Raw genomic sequence first — 14,454 nt, 5'->3', positions numbered from 1 at the left:
ACATACACCATTTCTTAAATGAATGTAACCTGTTCTCTGTGGGCTGAGAATAAAGTCACTCACTCAAAAGAAAAAAAAAAGAAAGAAAGAAAACCATGACAACTGGTCATGCAGCATAGAACTTAGAGTTCTCCCTGCTAAAGAGGTATCCAGATAGGCTCCGTGTATTTAACCAATGAGCTTCCCTTCCTGGGCATCCCTTTCTACAAAAAGTATTTAATGTCTGGTTCACCTATGCATCCTTATCCGCCATGAATAAAACAGTTTGGACAAGCAAGGACTGTCTCCTTCATTAAGAATATTGTGGATGCCAGCAAGTGCTGGCTGACAGGAGCCTGATATAGCTGTCTCCTGAGAGGCTCTGACAGTGCCTGACAAATACAGAAGTGGATGCTTTCAGCCATCCATTGGACTGAGTACAGGGTCCCCAATGGAGGAGCTAGAGAAACGACCCAAGGAGCTGAAGGGTTTGCAGCCTCATGGGAGGAACAACAATGTGAACCAATCAGTATCCCCAGAGCTCCAAGGAAGTAAACCACCAACCAAATAGTACACAAGGAGGGACTCATGGCTCCAGCAGCATATGTAGCAGAGGATGGCCTTGTGGGACATCAATTGGAGGAGAGGCCCTTGGTCTTGTGAAGGCTCTATGCCCCAGTATAAGGGGATCCCAGGACAGGGAAGTGGGAGTGGGTGGGTTAATGAGTAGGAGGAGAGGAGATGGGATGGGGAGGTTTCGAAGGGGAAATGGGGAAAGGGGATAAAATTTTTAATGCAAATAAAGAAAATATCTAATAAAAAAAGAATTGCTGTGGGGGGAGAGAGAGGCCTGTGTCATACAGAGCTGCCCTTAAGTCTTCAATAGAAGGTGAAGGCCTCTTCGTACACCTGGAACTCACTTGAACTAAGCTGGATTCCTCCCACCAACCCCAGGCTTACCCCAGGCCTGCTGGCTCCTGTTCCCAACTCCTTGTGGTCCCCAATTGTGTCTGGGTGCACAGGAGTTTGAGAACCACAGCCTCTGTCCCAGCACCCTGCTTCTCACGCAGAGAAAGATGGTCTGGGAATCCCCCTGTCTTAGATTGTGTTTTGTCGACCCCGAGCAGCATGTAGTCTCCTGGTACCCAGGGGAAAGGAAGAAACACAGACCCACAGAGAAGAAAGAAAATTCAGCGCATGGAATCCTGGAGACCACACACTCCAGTTATCTACAGCTGCACAGCACATCCTCAGGAGTCCACGGACTTAGAAAACAACGTTATGGAAGACTATGGAATCCCTCCCAGGGAGGGGAAATCCCTAAAACTAGAACTTCTATATAATCCAGTGATCTCACTATGAGGATATATATCCAAGGATATGAGAATCTACATATCAATGGTGTGTCTTCTCTTCTGTGTTTGCTGCAATATGACTCATAAGAGGCAGGCAGTGGGGTCAGCACCAATGTCCGTCAGCAGTGGATAGATGCAGACTATGTGATAGACATACACAGTAGAATACTATTCAGCCTTAAAGAAGATAGTTATGCCACCATGAGAACAAAACTGGGCCCAGTGGACATGGTGTTGTGTGAAATAAGCCAGGCACAGAAAGGCCAATCCACATGGTTTTTCCCTAACATGAGTCTGAAAAAGTCACTTCCAATAGTAAAGAATAGAATGGTCTCTGCATGGTGAGAGGTAGGGGCTGGTGAAGCCATAGAATTTAGATAGCAGTTTTTGTATGTAATCGTGAGTGTCGTTAACAGCATCTAGTACACTTGAAACTTCCTGTGAGTAAACTTTTCATTTTCATTTTTTTTTAACACAAGTGATATAAAGGGGGTATGGGAATAACAGAGGTGGAGGTTTAAGTAGGGAGAGGACTGGGAAGTTAGAGTGGAGGAGGGTCAGTGAGAGAGATAACTAATCCTAAGGATGTTTGCAAAAGCCCTATGGAAACCTACTGCTTTACAGGATTCATATATTCATGTAAGAGTTTAATCAGAGTTACAGTAAACAAGCACAGTGCTCTTCCAGAAGACATAAACTGCTAAACAAAAGCTCATTGTAGGATTAAAGTATCTCCTCTCTACTTGTTGCCCAAAGACTCCAGAAACAACATAGGCAGTTGTTATTGGTCTTGGTTGCCCTCTCAAACTTGATGGTAAAACTTTGTTGCTGAAAACACCATATATTTTGGCCACAGAACTTAAATTGTTACTGACCAGGAAGCTTTTTCCTTCTTGGCTAACTATCATAGTGCTGGAGAGTGCTATGCAGGGATTCTCACTCAGCTGTGAACCCACGAACTACAATAACGACTGGTATGGTAAGATACAACCATTGGTGCAATAGAGACACAAATGTTATGTGGGTAACCAACTGCTTTCTGGATAGATTTAAGGCCTGCTCCACAGAAGAAAACACATGCATGTTACTGTAAATCTGGACAACAAGTCATGGCTGGTGAACTTATAGGCCTCAGGGCAAACCTGCTAATGGTCAAATGGGCATAGTAACAAACGCCCCCTAAATTCATATCTCTATACCCATAGATTAGTTCCACTCTCAGAAGTTTCTTCAGACAGTAGAAACAACTTGTCAAAGTGCAAAGAATAATCATCTGCGGGATGCTCAGTCACAAACAACACATATGTATCACTGTCCATCCTCCCAAGGTTCAGGGACTATTGTGAAAAGTGACCAGGAAGAGTGTAGGAGCCAGATATCATGGAGAAGCAGAGCAACATAGTGTCTTCTGGACATTACAAGACCCATCCATTGATGAGCTCACAGTAGTGATGGATGCCTGCACAAGACCTGCATGAAACTGAGCTAGTCAGCAGGATAGAGGAGGGGTTCATGAGACTCCACCCCTAGCTGAGGGATGATTGACAGTTGGTATCTCTGAGGGGGAGGAGAATCCCTTATCTTTAGAGATGTGGCCCCTAATAACCTGACTGTGTTCCAGTGGATGGCCCCACACTTATGAGTATAAAGACAGCACAAATTGGAATTAGTGAGCTGTGGAAGGAAGGAAGGAAGGAAGGAAGGAAGGAAGGAAGGAAGGAAGGAAGGAAGGAAGGAAGGAAGGAAGGGAAGAAGGGAGGGAGGGAGGGAGGGAGGGAAAGAGGGAGGGAGGGAGAGAGGGAGGAGGAAAGAAGGAAGGAAGGAAGGAAGGAAGGAAGGAAGGAAGGAAGGAAGGAAGGAAGGAAAGACAAAAAACCATGAAATTGGAAGGACTTTTAGGGATTAAGGATTGATCTCAAAGGAGTTAGGGAGAGGAGTAGAGAGGACATATAATCAAAATACACTGCATAAATGAATAAAATTCTCAAAATCCAATAAATGTATTGTTTCTTAATTTTTATTTATGTTTATGTGTACTTATATGTTTCTTAATTGTCATTTACACATGACTGTGTGTAATTATGGGGTACCCTTGGCGAGGTACACATGGAAGCCAGAAAAAAAGCATTGGATCCTGTGAGCCATCCACTTTAGAGAGATCTTCAATCCAGAGATTCACCTAGCATAGATGACTGGTCAAACTGAAAATCTGTGTGGTCTCTCTCTCTCTCTCTCTCTCTCTCTCTCTCTCTCTCTCTCTCTCTCTCTCTCTCTCTCTCTCTCTCTCTGAGTGTGTGTGTGTGTGTGTGTGTGTGTGTGTGTGTGGTATGTGTTTAGGCCAGACTATACGGGTGATGCTCCTTTTCAGACCTTGTTTCTTACTGGGACCTGCAACCTAACTTGCTCACAAGACTGTCAAGGACTAGCATTATAGGAGCTCAGCCACGCAGCTCGATCTTTGTCTAAGAAAAGATCAGGGCTCCCCTCCTCATGTGGAGATATGCAGACGCCATCTCACACGTCAGCAACATGTACAGCTGAGACCACAGGGTTGGGGGAGCAGCTTTTTTCTTTCTTCCCCTTTTCTGCTAACATGAGGACATAGGGTATGTGAAGCCATCCAGTGTGACACATTTGGGTCATGATACTATAATTTTGTAAGTTTTTCATTATCATAGTTTGCAGTCTATTTCTGTGATAAACCCCATGACTAAAAACAACTTGGGGAGAAAAGAGTTTATTCCATCTTACAGGTTAAGTCCACCCTGAAAGCAAGTCAGCTGGAACCCAAGTCAGGAACCTTTAGGCAGGGGCTGATGCAGAGGCCATGGATGGGTGCTGCTTACTGGCTTGCTCCTCAAGGCTTGCTCAATCTGCTTTCTCACATACCCAAGATCACCTCTCCAGGGGCAGCACTGCCTCTAGTGTGCTGGACCCCCCACATCAATCTTTGATGAAGAAAATGCCCCCACAGACTTGTCTGCAAGCCAATCTGATGAGGATTCCTCTTCTCTCAGATGATTCTAATTTGTGCCAGGTTGACAAAACAAACAGTAAAGCAAGGAACCCCAGTGCATCTATTTACCTGTGTCTCATTATTTGTGTTCAAATCTCATCCCAGTGACATACCTGATGTAGTCATTTTAAAAGAAGGGAAAAGTTACTTTCCACATGGTTTCTGTTCTTATAGTGTATGATCTTACTGAGCAGATATGTTCAACTAAAGACCAGAAGACAGAGACAGACAGACAGACAGACAGACAGACAGACAGAGACAGAGAGAGACAGAGACTAAAAGAGACAGAGACTGAAAGAGACAGAAACAGGTACACACACAGAGAGGGGAGAGAGATTAAAAGCAAGAGAGACTGAGTCAGAGAGACAGAATGTAGACACAGAGAGAGACAGAATCAGAGAGAGAGAGAAAGAGAGAGAGAGAGAGAGAGAGAGAGTCCTCAGGCTCACCTAGAAATCCCTCATTAATAGCTAATTAAATAGCAAAGTATGGATGAATACTTTGTCATTGTCTGATAGCATCCAGAGTGAGTCTTGTCAAAGGTGAAAGGTTCAGGACACTCCCATCCTCCAGGCCATCAGTAACCCATGAACCGTACCTTTGGTTAGAGTTCACCCAGCCAGTTCTGAACACACCTAATCAGGATCATGGTACTTGGTAAATGCACTCCTTGCTTGAGTCTGCCAAACTCAATCTCTATTTGAAAACGTATATCCTGGTCATTGCTTCTTCTATAGAACTAGGTCAATGTGAGGGGCTCTTCTCCTGTGTCCTCTGTGCTCCGCCATTTTCTGAGAACTTTCCCCCTGCTTTTGTTGTCTTGCCTCCCTCAGTTTCTCTACAATTTCCCTCGGCCCTGTTCCCAGCACTCTAGTGGCAGGGACTCATTTTGGCATCAGACTTGGCTCTTCTCAGCCCCCTCTCACCTCATGCCTTGACCAGCATTCTCTATCTTGTATTACAACAGTTCCCGTGCTGATGTCACCGCCAGGTAGCATCCCTCGCACAGTCACCTTGGTTTTCCCAGAAATATAACAGCTGGAATTTCCATTATGTCCCCACCTGTGGTCTTTGCCTGTGGTAGGCAGCAGCACACAGCACAGGTTAGTGTTTTCCCATTCCACTCCTGTTTGAAATCGCTACCGCCGCCTCTCAGTGCTTCTCTGTTGCTATGATAAACACCCTGGCCAAAGCAGCTCAGAGAGGAAAGGGCTTATTTCAGATGACAACTCACAGGTCACAGTAGTCGCTAGGGAAGCCAGGGCAGAAGCTCAAAGCAGAAACTTCAGCAGAGACCGTGGGAGAACACTGCTGAGTGGCTTGCTCTCCGTGGCTTGCTGAGCCTGATTTCTTGTGACCTGCCCAGGGGTCACAGCATCCACATTGAGCTGGGCCCTCCTACATCAATCACTAACCAAGAAAATGCTCGACAGATATGACCACAGGCCAGTCTGATGGAGGCAACTCCTCGTTGGAGTGTCCTCTTCGCAAGGGACTCTAGTTTGTATCCAGCAGGCAAAAACTAACCATCACACGCCCCACGTGTACTAGCTGGAGCTATCATTTGAAGCTATGGGTTTCAAGCTTCTTAGGAGCTACAGAACTCATTACTCAGATTTAAGTGCTGGCAAAAAATGCTCTGGTGTTGGGCCGGTGACTGTGGAACTCCCGACTTCCTTTCTTCTCTTTCCATTGCCTTTAGTTTGTAGACATCCCTATGTTGACGGGCCTTACCGTTTGCAGACTTCTGAGAGAGAACTCCTCCAAATTAAGGTCAGCAACAAGACCTACCACCAACGCAGGATCTGCAATAACCTAGCATTCTAGAAACCAGTGCGTCCTCACCATCTTGTGGTAGAGCCTGGAGAAAGACATCAGGCTCAGAGGCTCCCTCCCCTCACCAGCTGAAGCTCACTGGGAAGTTTACTTCAATCCAATGTCAAAAGTTTTTCAATGTAGTCATTGCAGTAGGTCCTCCCTTAATTAAGATCTTTTAGTTAGAAAGATTCAATGAGACTGAGAAGACGCGGGCTAAGGAGATGGCATGGCTGACCCAGGAAGGTGGTGGAGGAATACTCGTGACTATTTTCATCTAAAACCGTATCTTGTTTCCAGGCGAATCCTGAGTGACTCATCCCAGCTCTCTGTTGACTCTACGCCCTGTGGTCAGCAGCAGCCACCGTCCTGTCATGCAAGGGGTACCACAGACTGTCCTGAGAATTGGTAGCTTAATGTCCTAGAAAGGGACATTGGGTTCATCCTGCAGAGGGACCGGCTCCAGATCAGAGTTCATTTCTAATGACACATAGCACACAGCTCCCCAGTAGAAATGGATGGAGGCACTCAGCTGGATGTGTAGATCTAGGGTTAATTGGGAGCTGAGTGCTGTGGTGCAAAGATGAAGGTTACCAGGTGTTGCTTGCACAGTCCTGAATCTGCCCCTTGCTTAAAGTCACAAACAGATGTCATCAATTTATGGTTTTTCCTTTGTACAGTCTTCAGCGGGGAAAAACAAGAAAAAAGAAATTAGTCATTATACCCAGAAGAAATTTGTGAACAGGACGTAAAATTTAAAGGTTATGCCCTGCAGGGGTGGGAGGGTGATGTAAGAAGGAAAGACAAAGCAGAAAACAAGCCGCTAAATCTTTGGGCCAGTGCACTTTCATGGGTTGTTTTATAATCCTTACATATTGTGCTTTAATCTGGAACTCTCAGGTGGAGCAAGTATCCCCCACGGCAGGCTGAGAAAAGCCTTCCTAGGCAGTGTGAAAGGTCTTTCCCAGGATACCAAGGCCAACATTTTTCTTTCCTCAGTTTTGTATTTCCTTTATTACTTTTTGCTCACCAAGCCTACAGGGAGCCTAGCGTATAGATATCAACTCTAATAGCCTGTCCACTCTCTGCACATATGGGATGAGATTGGAACAGCAGTCCTTAAGGCTCAGTGGGAATCAGACTCCTCTGTGACCAGCACAGGGTGGATGAATGACTTTCGGCAATTGATGGATACTCACAATCACTTGTCAATTCCCGGACATCCTACAGTCAAAAAATTTTCATGTGTTTAGCACCAAATAGTAATAATAATTATAATAAATTCTTTGGCAGCAGAGTTTGATGTTTCAGGCATGAAGCTCCCTGTGGTGATTACTGGCCTTGGTGATGGTAATGGTGCACATGTTTTGTGGCAGAAATGTAAATGGTATATATATGAAAATATATAAACTGAATACATATATAATACATAATACATTATACACACACACATGTATATTTAGTAACTCCTGTAATCCCATATATGTCCCTAGTGTGAAGTGATGCCATGTTTACACACGGTGCTGCCAATGATGACATTCTACTCATGTGTAGTCTCTCCACTCCTACCTCCACTTTTCAAAAACAGATTTGTTTTGAAAGCTAAGAAATAAAATTGCATTAAAAAGGGGTAATGAAGCATTTGACCCACACAAGTCAGAATTAAACTGTCCATCAGGAGCAAATCTTCAGTCGGGTCCTTTTCCAGGAGCAAAGATTTCTCTAGGAACACCCATAAGCATTAGTGTGAGTTATAACATGCTCCAAATAATTGTAACTTAGAGAACTTAATCTATATTGTGATGAATTACATAAATTCAATTGTTTCACTGTCAAAGTGAGAGGAGGAACCTTTCCAAGGACTTCCCAATTCTCCTGTCCCACACTGTCCCTTTAGAATCAGAGGGTCGAGATGTCTCTTGGCTTTCCCCAAGGAGTGGAGTCACAATTGGACTTCGTACATAAGCTTCAGTGTTCCCACTCAAGCCTATGGTTGCACTGACATGTATGTATGTGTTTATACATATGTATGTATGACATATGTGTGCATACAAGGTTGCATATGTGTATGCTTAACTGTGTATATATGTATGAGCATGTATGTATGTATGTATATATGTGTATGTGCAAATGATTGTATGTGGGTATGTATCTGTATGTGTATGTGCATTCATACACCAAGAACTCTCTCTATATCCATATCTCTCTCACTTCTTACTCTGACTAATGAGTTAATGGCAGGTCTGGTAAGAATTTTTATCCTGGGTCAGCCTTCACTGGACCAGCCCATATATGTCTCAGTCAAATTCACCCTCACCCTGGCATATTTATCAAAAAAGTATTCACCAAGAGGAATGTCCAACCTAAGCAGAAAGAGAAATTACAGCTAAATGTGGGGTTTAAAGCTGAAGAGAGTTGAGACTGAAAACCTTCCAGTTCTCACTGCTCAGTTACTCACGGGAGGGTTTACAGCTCCTGAAGCCCTGCCAGGGCTTTGAAAACGAAAGCTTGCAGTTCCAGAGTGATGCCTCATGACAGCCAGGATCAGTCTTGTGATAGGTGAAGCATTTCGTCATCGACTTCCTCAGACAGAACTCGGTGGCGGAGGTTAATCTGTACAGGACATCCTCAGAGGCTGAGGGCAGCAGAATCCAGCTCTGCGATTAATCACTGGGCTGCATTCTGATTTGCTCTGGATGTCTTTTAAAATGATATTAAAAAGAAACATTATTTAAAGAACATTTCATACTGTTTAATAAAGACCCTTTGAGGGCCAGAAAATTAATGGATCCCAAGCCTAAGTCTGTTCAGGGCTGTCTTGGGCAACGTTTCTTTACACAGAAGAGAGAGTGACAAGATGTGACAAGAAGCCGTTGCTCATGACAAGAAAAACAGCGTGTAAGAAAGCACGCAGGAGAGAAGGTGTGGGTGTGAATAAAATTGGGCTTCCTGCTTGTTCATCTGGGTTCTTGACTGAAATGCAGAATGAGTGGCAAGGGAGAGGGGAAGGTGTGGGAACCTAGGACCTTGAGTGCCACGAAAGGAGACTTGATGTATTGAACAACAGGAGCCACTCAAGGTCTGGGCAGAAGACACATCGTGATCAAAGAAAAGCATACACTGTGCGGTCCATCTGCCACGGGTTATAATGCGAGCTTAGCCCTCAGTAGCAGGCATGACCTTGCACACTTTATGTACCTTTTGGGGGTCTCCCAAGCTTCACAATGGAAGTGGTAATACACATTCGAGGTCCTTGCCAACAACATTAGAATTAATGTGGAGCACAGCAACCCAAAGGCTTGGCACACGAACGGTGCCTACTCAGTGGCATTAGTTGGTAGTATTGTTGCACTGGGGGTAAGGAGAGAGAGAGAGAAAGAGGGAGAGAGAGAGAGAGAGAGAGAGAGAGAGAGAGAGAGAGAGAGAGAGAGAGAGCCCAGAATCTAGGCCTAAGCCAGCAGAGCCCAGGCAAGGGACAAGGAGAGGATGAGCAGGATTCAGGGGACACAGCATAGAATCAAAGACAAAGGCTCAGAAAGAGTGATTTGCCCGTGGCTGTTTGATAATAACTAGATGAATGCAAGGAAGGACATGAGAACACAGGGACACTAAGGAACAGCCAATATAAGGGTCACACGAGGCAGAAACACACTAGCGTTGACACCACACTGAACCCGGGTTCACTTCCATAGTGACTATGGAAGTACTAAGCCATGTTGTTCCTTTCCCTGGTGATCCAACCTTCATCCTGGGATCCTCCTGCCCCAGCCTCCCAAACTAGACTCTGATTTAGTGAAAGCTGCCCCGGAGGGCAACTTCCAAATCCACAGGGCGGGCTGCTTGGTGTTACAATAGCAGTATACACTGCACAGCAGGCCCAGTGCACGACAGCCGTTTCTCCCCCCAACACTCCCCCCCCCCAACCCCACAAGCCTACGCTACAGCTCACCTCCCCACAACCCCTTCTCCACAAACTGCCCACACACCGTGTCCTGCAGAGCTGTCCTCTCTCACTTTATAGTCCTCTCAGCACAAATAGCTGCTGATGTTCCCCTCAGGCAGCAGCTTGGATAACAGGTAGGAAAACACCTGCCTCAGAACAGCACAACAACTACCGACAGCTCCTCGCCCTGACGTTTTCATTAGAAGCTGTGACACCGTTCTCTTCCCAAAGCAGTGTTAGTAATTTACACCACTTGGCTCACAGGGGATTAATGGGACTTCTCTGTAGGAGCCTCAGCCCTGGGTCCTGCACGAGTTTCCATCCAGGTCTGGGTCACCCGTGAGTTTCAGCCATGTCAGCGTCACATGAGTCATAGTGGAATCAACCAGCCCATACATCCCAACATGTGTGTGCCTGCCAGGACCCACAGGGGGGACTTTATAGAGTATATAAATGGACTTTAATATCACAGGGTACCTTTTGGGATGCGTGTCTAATTTGCTAGGCCATGAAGAGCTGACTAGCCACTCCGTGCTTCTTTAAAGGCCTCTGCTCTGTGCCTGCTGCCCTGTGAGGCAGGGGCTTCCACTGTCTTCCCCCTTTCCCCTCCTGACAGACACAGAGACTCAGCCTGAAGTCTTTCTTCAGCTCTTGAAAAGCCACGGGAAATTTATGCAGTTCTGGACTTTCGTCTTCTTCTGAAGAAACTGTTTTTCTCTGTGTGGCTTTTTCCTGGAGAGACATGAACAAATGCCTATTATTTTCCAAGGACAAAACTATTCTTCAGTGATGTGTGTGTCTTTCTCTTTATACAGGTTGCTATTGGCTCAGATACATGTCTCTGTGGGTTTTTTTTAAGGTTCATTTATCTATGCATGTGCATATTTTTACCATATCTGTGCCATGTATGCGTGTGTGGTGGAGTATATGCTTGTGGGGGACGGAGAGGATTTAGAGTTACAGGTGGTTGTGAGATGCCAGATATTGATGCTGGGAACTGAGCTCAGGTCTTCATTTTGGATCACCTAAAAGCATTAATCACCTGGTCCAGCTAATGGTAGTCAGAGAAGCCCATTCTGAATTAAGTTGAATTAGATAAATTCAGTTGGTTAAGCACTGGAATGAGAAAAGGAATCTTTCCAAAGACATTCTCCCATGAAATCTCACACTGTTCCATCAGAGTCAGAGGGTGGAGATGTCCCTTGATCCTCCCAGACCGATTAGGCACTGAGTCATCTCCACCACTGGATCCCTTCAAATAAAGTTCAGTGTTCCCCACTCAAATCAATGGTTGTTCTACTGCATGTGTAATGATCAAATCAGGGCCTCGACACATCTGTCCTCAAGAGCTTGCAACTTGGAAGAGTTTCCAAGACAGTAAGCAGCCTGTCCTTTGGATCATCACAAAGACCCTTAGAATGCTTGGATCTAAAACTCAGATGGTGGTCGAAGACCTCAGTTAGTAAGAGGCTTTTCCCTTGCAAACATGAGTACCTGAGTTCAATCCCCCAGAACTCCCTGGCTCTGTGGAAGTGGGCATAAGTTGTTGCCTGGAGCTCACAGGCAGCTCACCTATCCTGCTTGACAAGATCTGTGTTGATGAGACCCTGTGTCAAAAACCGAAATGGATAGTACCTGAGGAATGACCCCTGAGGTTGTCCTCTGGCATATTCGCACTTGAACACTATACACACACACACACACACACACACACACACGCACATGCACACAGACACATAGAAACACACAGAGACACACTCACATGTGCACACACACAGACACATGCACACAAACACACACACAAACACACACACACACACACACACACACACATAGAATCTAAAGTTCTAAAACTTAAGCAAGCCCCTAAAGTTCATTAGCTCCCTGTTTTTATGAGGGAAGATTATGGACTCACAAAAATTATAACAAAATATTTTCAAAAGAAGGAACTCATTATTGGCTATATATAATATTTTATATATATGCATATATGTATACACACACACAAAAGATTCCAATCCTTTCTTCTGCCTTCCATCTAAGGTTCATGTCAAAAAGGTCTTCCCTCTCCTCTCTTATTTCTTTCTCTCTCCAACTCTCCCTCTCCCAAAGGATCTCTGCCCCTCTGTCTCAAGCAACATAACCAGACACAGATGGCATGGTGGCTCAGTTTTTTTCTCAGAGTTGCTTTGCTGTAAGTGCAACTCTCAGCCTGCATGATACAGAGCTCTGAGGGCTTAAACCTGCTCAGACAGCTCAAGGGGAAAGCCAGAAGGAGAAACCGTTCTCAGTGCCTTCAGAATTAGACAGACAGCTGATGCTTCTTGTAGACCCCTTTATCCGTGCTTTCCCAGAGCCAATTCTGTTTGGATTTGGCTCTTGTTTTTGTTTTGTTTTGTTTCAAACACAGAACCAGCCACAAGGAAAATAGCCAAAGCTTGTGGCACAAAGACAAGTGGAGCTGGGGACATGGCTCAGCTGATCAAGAGCTTGCTGTACAAGGATGAGTTCGGATCCCCAGAGCCCATGTAAAGGCAAGACAGACACCTGTAATCCCAGCCCATGGGAGACAGAAGGAAAAGCCCAGGGCATGCTAGGTAGAGAAACTAGTCAAAATGACAAGCTTTGTGTTCAGAAAGAACCCTTGTCTCAGTGTTTAAACTGAAGAACAATTAAAGAGGGCAGGCACTCAACATCACCGTCTGGCCCCCCAGGCACACACACAGAGCACCCACACATGCAAGCATGCACACACATACCCTACATATATGCACAAAGGAGAGGAGCCGCATCACCTGCAGAGGTATTGACATGACAGCGTTTGCATCAAGGCCAGCAGTAATTAGGACTGACCTTGACGGTGACCTTGAGAATAGATGTGAAAACCTAAAGTGAAGCCATAAAGACATAGGCTGGGTAAAATTAATGAAACTCTAATTCTGGATGGATCAGCAAGGGCAGGGACAGAAGATGGCACTGGGCTCTCTGAGTGTTAACTACATCGGCATGAGTCATCTGGGAGCTTAGCTCTAGTTGAGTTGCTCAAATGAGGAAAAGCCTCAGACTTGACTATGTGTGAGCCTGCTGTGCACAAAGTTAAGTCTGGTTCCCAGTCAAGGACTGCCATGTTCCATGCCAATGTATCAAGCTTCAATTGTGGCATTCACTCAGCCACTTTTTATAGAGTGCTAAATGGAAGAACCAAAAAATGGGCTGAAGGAGTACAGGTCTACTGGCTGTAACTTTGAGGCAGGTCAGTTCTCTTCCTGTGAAATCCCCTTTGTAGACAGAGTGCCCACAGTATGCCAGAGTCGGCTTGGCCTTGTAGACCCCCACCAGATTACTTTTGTTTATCCTTCAATCAGACCTGCAGATATATTGATGTGGGTGTATCTGCATACAGTGCTGTAGTCGTAGGAGCGCAGAGCTGAAAGGTTAAAAAAAAAAAAGATGTGAATCCATTGCAGACGTCTGGAGGAGGGTTTGCATTTCAAGTTGTAGGAGCAGGGAGAAGAGTCAGAAGCAGCTAAAACACTTCTGAAGAAGAACAAAAGGAGACAGTTGCATGATCCCGGAACCGAACTGGAAGTAGAGTCTCAAAACCACGAGCGTGTGGGTGGGGCTTGTAGAAAAGGCACGGTGCACCCAGGCTTGCATGCTGAGAGATGGCCCAGAGCAAAGGGTGGGCAGGGAAAGAAGGACTGAGGGTGCCCACAGAGCTGTAGGTGCTCTGTGACAGTTCAGAAAGGCACAGGACTCCTGGGCAGGGGAAAGAGAGAGAGTTGGCTTGGGGACTAAGGATGAAGACCCTTCTTCCAGAGGGAAAAGCTAGCTGACCTAGGGTCAGGAGGCTATGGGAGCCCATGAGGTTCTACAGTCACACAGTGACACGCTTGAACCGTGATCTGATGCTTACCATCTGTGACAGCAAGTCCTTGGAGCCTTCCTTTCTTTATCTACCAAATTTCTTTCTCAGAAGATGCAGAAGGATATTCTATGGAAAGTATGTGCAACCTAGCTCCCTCCCCTTAGCAATCATAAATTCGACACCCCTGCCTTTGCATATTGCAGGTCCCTATAACATACCTCTTTAAGGGAGCCTGAAGGGGGCTACCACACTGAGCTCCAGGGTTCAGTTAAGCCTCTACTGGTCCCAAACTGCTCCCACTGAGGTCTTAAATCAAACAAGGTGGGGCTAAGGAGCAGCAGCAGCTTGCAGCAGGTTGTCTGGAGCAGCCTTTCCGTGGGCATCCCCAGCAGAACTGCAGTCACACCTAGAGCCTACACTGGGAATAGCTCCAGTGTCCCAAACCCTCTCTGACAAGCTTCAGAGGAGATGCCGGGGG

The 14,454-nt window shown here is 45.7% G+C and overlaps 1 long non-coding RNA gene across 1 annotated transcript in view; it reads right to left on the bottom strand.

The window, feature by feature from the left end:
- Positions 1–6,611: 6,611 nt before the first annotated feature.
- Positions 6,612–14,454, bottom strand: part of LOC116094817 — a 15,330-nt gene continuing 7,487 nt past the window's right edge. The window contains exons 2-4 of the long non-coding RNA XR_004120330.1: positions 10,586–10,840; positions 8,624–8,865; positions 6,612–6,846 (exon numbers count right to left, since the gene is read on the bottom strand). This is a non-coding gene — a long non-coding RNA (uncharacterized LOC116094817). The remainder of the gene's footprint in view (positions 6,847–8,623; positions 8,866–10,585; positions 10,841–14,454) is intronic.

This window comes from Mastomys coucha, unplaced genomic scaffold (assembly GCF_008632895.1).
Source record: "Mastomys coucha isolate ucsf_1 unplaced genomic scaffold, UCSF_Mcou_1 pScaffold17, whole genome shotgun sequence".
Lineage (NCBI taxonomy): Eukaryota > Metazoa > Chordata > Mammalia > Rodentia > Muridae > Mastomys > Mastomys coucha.
The sequence above is the reverse complement of the archived record's forward strand: the minus strand, read 5'-3'. Positions and strand labels throughout refer to the sequence as shown.